This window comes from Dipodomys spectabilis, unplaced genomic scaffold, assembly GCF_019054845.1.
Source record: "Dipodomys spectabilis isolate Male_0828 unplaced genomic scaffold, ASM1905484v1 ptg000449l, whole genome shotgun sequence".
Taxonomy (NCBI): domain Eukaryota; kingdom Metazoa; phylum Chordata; class Mammalia; order Rodentia; family Heteromyidae; genus Dipodomys; species Dipodomys spectabilis.
In genome coordinates, this window is record NW_024871126.1 from 1574525 (window position 1) to 1584347 (window position 9823).

Here is a 9823-nt window from a genome sequence, read left to right on the forward strand (position 1 = left end):
CTATGATCCCTTGTAACTAAGATTAGTTTTGTTCCACTAATACAATCTATGCTGTCAGAGTAAGATATTCTGGTTGGTCTGTTCCTACATGGAAGAAGGGTAAAGGGTCAGGTAGACATTTGTGCCAGTAAGACCTCATTTGGGAAAATCTCAGCTGCATATGCTTAGAAGTAGCTCTTAAACAAGGCTTACTTTGAATCCATTGGCTCCACAGAGCTAACACAGTTGGATAAATAAGTACTTGAAAAAGCCGTCTCATTTGGACTTAGCTATCAATACTTGAAAATATGATCAAATTCTAAATGAAAAGGACTTAAAATAGTCATTGACAAAAAAATTGCAAATGTGAGCAATCAACTGAACAACATTTTTTTTCAACTATTCACAGAATTTTAGGGAAATAAGATTAATAGCATTTTTAGGAACAATAAAGTTTCCTTGTTACAAATAGGCACCTAAGCATATAAGCCTGTATAAATATTTCATCATTAACTACTAAAATTTACAGGATACTACATTCTTCAGCAGCTTGTATACCAAAATTACAACAATACAGAGATTAACATGGCACTTGTACAAGGATGATATGAAAATTTGTGAAGAATTCAAAATTTTTCATTCTTCAGATGCAAGAAATGAAAAACAGCTATTAAAAAGTTGATTACACAATTACAAGTGAAACAATACACCTAATTCATATAATTAAAAGTTACTTTGATATCAGTGTATTAAATTTTCACCTTAGAAAGGCCTTTACATAGCATAACCTTTACACAACTTTTGATATTAGACAACATTGTCGTTTTATCCCAAAGAAATATAATACTAAAAGGACCTAGGGGGAAAAAAAGGAATCTTAAACTATTTCTGTATGGAATGCAATCTGAAAGGACACATTAATGAACCTATATGTTATAAAACAATGTAGAATTCAATGTATTATATCTAGGAGAGAATAAAATAGATTATGGACACTATACAAACATAGAATATAGAATATTTTAAAATATACTTTTTCAGACAAACAACAGAAATATCTTTAGTTTCTATATTACTCATTTCAACAGATAAGTTAAAATTATTTCCGATCAACAAAATCACAAACTCTGCATAAATCATTATAGATGTATACAAAAACTCTTGAATACCTTTTGACATCAAAAGCAGACAATTCACTTTGAAGAACTCCACAGAATCCGTGAATTGTTACTATAAGATATTGTTGTTATTTGGATTGTGAAAATATGTTGTATTGACAAAAAGGAATTAATGACATTTTTGAAATTTAAGAAAATTAACCGAATCATTAGGATTTAGGAGAACAATTTGTACAGCCTTCCACAACTTCAAAGAGGTAGTGATACATACTTATCCTTTTGGTAATATCAAATGCAGTTTCCTCCAAGTGGTTCTTCAGACCTGGTTTGACATATTGGTTCAACAGTTCCAGTGTATTTTTGCTATCTCAATTACCAGCAGCAAGATGCAAGGGGGTCAAGAAGCCTTTAGTTTGGGCATTGGTATCTGCATCATGAAGAAGAAAGAAGCCACTCTGGTATTATTACACGTACATGCACTGTGCAGGGGAGTCCAGTCATCTACAGTTATTGCATGTGCCCCTGAGCCACCAACTCACGGAGAATGTATAAGTGTCCACTGTAGGCTTCCCGATGAAGAGGGGTATACTCATCGTCATCCCTAGTATTCACATGAGTAGCCTTTTTGGAAAGTATTCTCTGCACTGTAGTAAGCTGGTTATTTTCAGCAGCCCAAAGAAGAAATTTGCTTGGATCCTTCTCCATTTTTTTTCTTGCAATTTTTACCATTCCTCACATTTTCATCTTGTTCCTCATCTTCATCAGAATTGCCTAACCAGATACATTGAGTACCAGTGGAAATGAGGTGTCCATGTATTTCCCTAATAGTTCATGTTGGTTGACCTGGTCAGAAATATCTGGTGAATTCTCTGCATATGTTTTTTCACCATGATTTATTTTCTTTTTCCATTTTTACTATTCGAAATTATTCTAACTGGAGATTAGGGAATAAATGGAGAGCAGAGGAAAGATGTTCCTCCATATTCAAAGGTACAGACTGAAAATGAGGACCAGTGGTGTCTTCATGTGCAACTTATTCTAGGAATGAGAAAATGTGAAATAATGCCTCCTATATAAATGATTTGGGAAATGGCAGTGCAGAAAGTGAAATGATGCAACCCAAAAATATAAAACAATATAAATTAGGATAATTATGGAGCAATCATATTATCTATGAGAGCCATGAAAGACAGAGATGAGCTATCCACAAAATCCATGCCTCTGATCAATTTATAAAACAAGCAGAAATTTTTTTTAAAAAAAGATGGAAATAGAATTTATGTATTTAGTTGAAATTAGTAAAAACTTTTTAATAGCCTACATAAGAATCTAAATCCTTGATAGCACTAGTAACAGATCTGACTGAAATCAGTTGAATCACACTTTTCCTGTACAATGAAGGAATAGGTACAGGCTAGGAAAGCATCTAGAAAAGGCAGGCTGATTGTATCTGTGAGAAAACTTTGTGGAAACTGGTATTGAGGATTACTTACTGGTGACCCACTTGCACTGGAAGCATGATTCTGACCTCTTGCTTGCTGATTCTGAACTATTGCTTTGATCATTATATTCTCCAAAAAGAAAAAGTCAGAATTGATAACAATGGACTACTAATACATTTTGACTTTTCATTAAGCATAGTCAATCATCAAAATCACACGAAGACAATAGACAGGCCTATTTTTTTTTTTTTATTTGAAAACATACTGTACAGAGGGGTTACAATTACATGGGCAGGATAATGCATACATTTCTTACCAAGCATTGCAGCCTCCTCCTTTGTTTACCCTTCACCTCCCTTCCCAGCCTATCCCCTCCCCCCCACCCAATCATACCCCCCCACCCTTCCCCCCCCCCCCCCCGCCGACATTGTAAAGCTGGTTTTGACATGACATTTTGTATTTCTCATTGTTGCAACAGGTCCACCTGAATCCTTAAACGACTTGTTTGTCCCCGTCTCCTCCACATGTTATACTGACATCAAATATAGTGAAAGCGGGGGTTACACTGTGGGGGAGGGACATACAAAGCAACAAAGAAATAATATTATAAATGCGTTAGAAACACATGCATGAATGAAACAAAAACATTAAAATACATATTTGAGGGTTCGTTTTCCTAACATCACATTCTCTGACTTTTTCCGCTTGACTCATACCTATACTAGATATTGCAAATAAGGGAAACCATGGGACCTATGTTTCTTTGGGCCTGGCTTACTTCACTTAATATAATTTTTTCCAAGCCTTTCCATTTCCTAACAAATGGGGCAATGTCATTCTTTCTGATGGAGGCATAGAATTCCATTGTGTATATATACCACATCTTCTTGATCCATTCATCTACTGAGGGGCATCTGGGTTGGTTCCATATCTTAGCTATGGTAAATAATGCTGCAATAAACATAGTTGTGCTGGTAGCTTTAGTGTGGTCTTGTTTGTAAACATTAGGGTAAATGCCCAAAAGTGGGATTGCTGGGTCATAGGGGAGTTCTATGTGAAGTCTTTTGAGGAACCTCCATACTGCTCTCCAAAGTGGTTGAACAAGTTTACATTCCCACCAACAATGAAGTAAGGTTCCTTTCTGTCCACATCCCCTCCAGCATCTGTTGTTAGAGTTCTTGATTTTTGCCATTCTAACTGGAGTGAGGTGATATCTCAATGTTGTTTTGATTTGCATTACTTTTATGGCTAGGGATGTTGAACATTTCTTCATGTGTCTATTGGCCATCCTTCTTTTTTCTTCAGAGAAGTTTCTCTTTAAGTCTTTTGCCCACTTATTTATTGGGCAGTTGTTTCTTTGAGGATTTGTTGTTGGGGGGTTTAATGTTTTGAGTTCCAAGTATATTTTAGATATGAGACCCTTGTCCCTTGTATGGCTAGTAAAGATCTTCTCCCAATCCGTGGGCTTTCTATTGATCTTGCTAGCTATGTCATTTGCCCTGCAGAAGCTCTGCAACCTTATACAATCCCATTTGTCCAACCTTTCTTTGATTTGTTGTGTTTCCGGGTCTCTCTTCAGAAAATTTCGGCCTGAGCCGAGGAGACCCAGGGTTTCTCCTATTCCATCCTGTAATGTTTTCAGAGTGTCTGCTTTGAGTTCAAGGTCTTTGATCCATTTGGAGTTGATTCTGGTGCAGGGTGATATATAAGGATCTAGCTTTAGTTTTCTACATGTAATTAACCAGTTTTGCCAGCACCATTTACTGAAGAGGCTGTCTGTCTTCCATTCTATTGTTTTTGCTCCCTTATCGAAGATTAGATGGCTATAGGTCTGTAGGTTCAATTCTGGGTTTTCAATTCTATTCCATTGGTCCTGAGGTCTGTTCTTATGCCAATACCAAGCTGTTTTGATTACTATGGCTTTATAGTAGAGTTTGAAATTTGGTACTGATATTCCTCCAGCAGTGTTCTTTCCGTTGAGGAGCGTTTTTGCTATTCGGGGTCTTTTATTGTTCCATATGAATTTTTGGATTGCCTCTTCTATTTCCTTGAAGAATGAGGGTGGAATTTTGATAGGTATTGCGTTGAATTTGTAGATAGCCTTGGGAAGTATTGCCATTTTCACGATGTTAATCTTTCCAATCCAGGAGCATGGGAGGTTTTGCCATTTTTTAAGTTCTGTGTTGATTTCCTTTTTCAAGATTTTAAAGTTTTCATCATAGAGGTCCTTCACTTCTTTAGTTAAGTTAATTCCTAGGTATTTTATTTTTTGTGGGGCTATTACAAATGGAGTTGCTTTCCTAATTTCAGCCACACTTTTCTCATTGTTGGCATACAGAAAAGCCATTGATTTTTGGGGGTTAATTTTATAACCTGCTACTTTGCCAAAGTTTTGAATCAGCTTGAGTAATTTGGGAGTGGAGTCTATGGGATTCTTTAAATACAAGATCATGTCATCTGCAAAGAGGGAGAGTTTTATTTCTTCTTTCCCTATTTGGATCCCCTTTATGTCTCCATCTTGTCTTATTGCTGTAGCTAGGCATTCTAACACTAGATTGAAGAGAAGTGGAGAGAGTGGGCATCCTTGTCTTGTTCCTGAGTTAAGAGGAAATGGCTTTAGTTTTTCACCATTGAGTATAATGCTGGCTGTAGGTTTGTCATATACAGCCTTTATTGTACTGAGGAATGTTCCATGGATTCCTAATTTTTCCAAAACCTTCATCATAAAGGGGTGTTGGATCTTGTCGAATGCTTTTTCTGCGTCTATTGAGATAACCATGTGGTTCTTATTCTTGCTCCTGTTGATGTGATGAATAATATTAATTGATTTGCGTATATTGAACCAGCTTTGCATCCCTGAAATGAATCCTGTTTGATCGTGGTGTATGATTTTTTGGATGAATTGTTGAAGTCGGTTGGCCAAAATTTTGTTGAGAAGTTTTGCATCAATGTTCATCAAAGAAATGGGTCTATAGTTCTCTTTCTTTGATGAGTCCCTGCCTGGTTTTGGGATGAGGGTTATGATGGCTTCATAGAATGTGTTCGGTAGTGAGCTTTCTCTTTCAATTTCATTGAAGAGTTGGAGGAGAATTGGTGTGAGCTCTGCTTTGAAGGCCTTGTAAAATCCCGCTGTAAAACCATCTGGTCCTGGACTTTTCTTAGCTGGGAGGTCTCTTATTGCTGTTTCTATTTCAATGCTTGATATGGGCCTGTTAAGATAGTTTAACTCATCTTGGTTTAGTTTTGGCATGTCAATATTTGCTAGGAAGAGGTCCATTTCTGTCAAGTTCTCAAACTTATTAGCATAAAGTTTTGAGAAGTATTCCCTTATAATGTTCTGAATCTTGCTTGTTTCCGTGGTGATGTTTCCATTCTCATCTCTGAGTTTATTAATTTGGGTGTGTTCTCTTCTTTTTCTGATAAGATTTGCTAAGGGTCTGTCAATTTTGTTAAGTTTTTCGAAGAACCAACTCTTTGTTTTGTTGATTCTTTCTATAGTTTTTTTGGATTCTAATTCATTTAATTCTGATTTAATTTTGATTATTTCTTTCCGTCTACTGGATTGGGGTTTATCTTGCTGCTCTTTTTCAAGGAGGTTTAGATGTGTCATTAAATTGTTAGTTTCAGATCTCTCCAATTTGTTGATGTAGGAGCTCAGAGCTATAAACTTGCCTCTGAGTACTGCCTTTGCTGTATCCCAGAGGAGCTGGTATTTTGTGTGTTCATTTTTGTTGAATAGCATGAACATTTGAATTTCCTTTCTAATCTCTTCCATGACCCACTCATGATTCAGCAGTGTGTTGTTCAGCCTCCATGTGATACCGGACTTTCTTTGGTGGCTTTTGGTGTTGAGTTCTAACTTTATTCCCTTGTGGTCAGAGAGAATGCAAGGTATAACTTCAATGTTTCTGAATTTAGACAAGTTTGCTTTGTGGCCTAAAATGTGGTCTATTTTAGAAAACGTTCCATGTGCTGCTGAGAAAAACGTGTATTCTGATGCTGCTGGGTGAAATGTTCTGTAAATGTCTGTTAAGTCTAGTTGATCTATGCAGCTGTTTAGATCTGCGGTTTCTCTGTTGAGTTTTTGCCGAGTTGATCTATCTAGTGGGGAGAGTGGTGTGTTAAAATCCCCAACGATTAATGTCTTTGGATCTATATGGGATTTGAGGGAAAGTAGTGTTTCTTTGATAAATTTGGGTGCTCCATTGTTTGGCGAATAGATATTTAGAATTGTAATATCCTCCTGAAGGAGAGATCCTTTAATTAGTATGTAGCGACCTTCTTTATCTCTTTTCACGAATTTTAATTTGAAGTCTATTTTATCTGATATTAGGATTGCAACTCCTGCCTGTTTATGCGGTCCGTTTGCTTGGTAGATTTTGTTCCAGTCTTTAACATTGAAAATGTGTTTGTTTTTACGGGCAAGATGTGACTCCTGCAGGCAGCAGATAGAAGGGTCTTGTTTTTTAATCCAACTAGACAGTCTATGTCGCTTAATTGGAGAGTTCAGTCCGTTAACATTAAGAGATAGGACTGAGAGGTATTTGGGAGTTCCTGCCATGTTATCTACCTTCTTGGGGGCTGCGAAAACTGGGTTCTTCCTATGGTTCTTGGATTCTCAGTTTGGGTGCAGTTTCTTGGCCTTTATTGCGGTCTTGTTGGTTTTCTATGTGTACGACATCTTTAAGAATCTTTTGTAGGGCTGGTTTGGTGGAGATGTATTGTTTCAATTTTTCTTTGCTATGGAAGGTTTTTATTTGGCCTTCGGTTATGAAGGAGAGTTTAGCTGGGTACAGTATTCTTGGTTGATAGTTGTTTGTTTTTAGGGCATGGCATACATCGTTCCAGGCTCTTCTTGCTTTGATTGTCTCTGCTGAGAAATCTGAGGTGATTCTAATTGGTTTCCCTTTATAAGTGATTACCCATTTCTCTCTGACAGCTTTAAGGATCTTTTCCTTGTTCTGAGTTGATCCTGTGTGGATTATAATGTGGCGGTGGGATGTCCTATTCTGGTCTGGTCTATTTGGGGTTCTAAAGGCTTCTTGTATCTGGACAGGCCTATCTTTTTGCATGCTTGGGAAGTTCTCTGCAGGATCCTGTTAAACAGATTTCCTAGACCATTAACTTCTGTTTCTAGGTGCTCCTCTACACCCATTATCCTTAGATTAGGCCTTCTGATGGTGTCTTCCAGGTGTTGGATAGATCTATCATATTTCTTGGACTTGTCTTGGATGGTTGTATGTTCTTTCTCTATAATATCTAGGCTGTCTTCAATCCCTGAGATTCGATCTTCTGCATGGTCTAACCTGCTGTCAAGACTCTCTACTTTGTTTTTTATCTCTTTTCCTTCTAGTTGGTCAGCTTTGATGGCTTCAAGTTCTTTGTTGAAGCTCTGTTTTAGGTCTTGTATGAATTTCTTTACTTCCTTAATTTGGTGTTCAGTGTTTGTCCTCAAATCACTTAGTTGATTGGTTATGGTTTCTTTGGGCTCCCATTCCTTCTGTTGGGTTCCATTCAGCATTCCCTTTGTGGTCTCCCTGACTTCCTTCAGCTCTTTGTTAATGGATTCCATGAATGCCTTTAGTGATCTTTGTGTGTTCTCTACCTGGTCTCTCAATTCCTGTATTACTCTTTGATTAGCTTCCTCCCGTTCGTGGGATTCCTGCAGATCTCTTTGAGTGTTCTCAGCCTGCTCACGCCATTCCTCCCTTTCTCTTTGAGTATTCTCAAGTTGTTCACGCAAATCCTGTATCAGTTTTTGAGTAGCTTCCTCACGCTTATGATATTCCTGTATAAACTTCTGGGATGCCTCCTCTCTCTCCCTGTCACGCTCATACAGAGTCCTTTGTACATTGTCAAACTTTTCATTTATCATGTTTGCCAGCAGTGTTTGTAGAGCTGTTTGGGAACTCTCCTCTGGATTATTCATTATCTCTTCTAACCCCTGATTATCAAGATTGGGAATTGAGATACCCGAATTTGCCATTTTTCTTGTGTTTTTCCGGCTTACTCTGCCCATTTGAGATGAAGATAGCACCAGTTTTGTGCTAGAACACTATCTTAAGGCAACCATCAACCAAAGTTTGCCTTTGTACAGTCAATAGTCTACAGATACAATCTAGTTCAACAGATACATCTATTCGACATCAAACAACTATATGTTAAAGGACTTTGAACCGCAGAGAAGAATTTGGAAAACCAGAAATTATTAGGGTTAGGGAGAGATGTGGGTAAAAAATAGGAATAGATTGGTGTGGGGAGGCACAGGGAGAATTAACTATGTCCTAATCACAGTGCAGGAAATAGGTTGGGTAGGATGCAAGTAGAGAGAGAGAGAGAAAGAAGAAAGGGAAAGGGGAATGAAAAGAGACCAGAAAAAAAATAGAAACGTAAAAATTAATGTTATTTTAGAGATTAAAAGACCATCTATTTATAGAGGAATATGAATATGTTGAGAGAAAGGGAGGGACATAGAGGAGATGTGGAAAACTTTAAAAAAATGCTTAAAATATTATATAGGTATAAAGAGGTAGTACTGCTATTAATGAATTTAAGTCTCAGAGGTTTTGAATTGAGTAATAATTTTGTGAGTTAAGTGTGTACACAATGGGGGGTAGGGTCTACTGGTTAACTATGGGTTTATCTGAGGATGTGCAGGACAAGAGTTAAGTCACATAAAGAAGAACAAAGAGGAAAAGATGGAAAGGATAGGAAAGTGAGAAGAAAAGATCAGAAGTTCAGTAGAGCTAGACAAAAAACAAAAAGATAATTAAGAATGAAAGAAAAAGAGAAAGAAGACAAGAAAAGAAAGGAAAACACACATTCACGTATTCCTAAAATAAAAATTATAAGAGGAGAAAAGAAAAAAAAAAAAGTTAATGGAAAACAATTATTTTTTCAGAAGAGGCAAAAATTAAAGATTAATAAAAGTTTTAGAAAAGCAAAAAAAATTTTTTTATATAGATAAAGTAACAAAAAACGAAGAAAAAAAAAACAAAAAAAAAGAAAAAAAGAAAAGAAGAAGAAAAAAAAAAAAGTTCTTTGTTCTTTGATTTTTTTTTTGGGGGGGGGGGGAGGGGTGGGAAGAGTCCTGTATCTCCCTTTTGTCTGTAACCAGAGTGTGGTTGGAGTCTCTGGTCAGCTTGAGGTCCTGTGGCTTGATTGGTTTCTTAAGTCAGTTTGTTGGAACAGGCAGAAAAATGCTCTGCTTTACCCAAGATTTTGAGATTCCCCCTCCCAGGTTAGTTTACTGGGAGGGTGATCTGCTTTGAGAATCACAAAAGA

General features: G+C 37.0%; 1 pseudogene; it reads left to right on the forward strand.

Moving 5' to 3' along the window:
* The first annotated feature begins 516 nt into the window (after window positions 1-516).
* On the forward strand, window positions 517-616 carry LOC122097998 (annotated as a pseudogene).
* The last annotated feature ends 9207 nt before the right edge of the window (window positions 617-9823 follow it).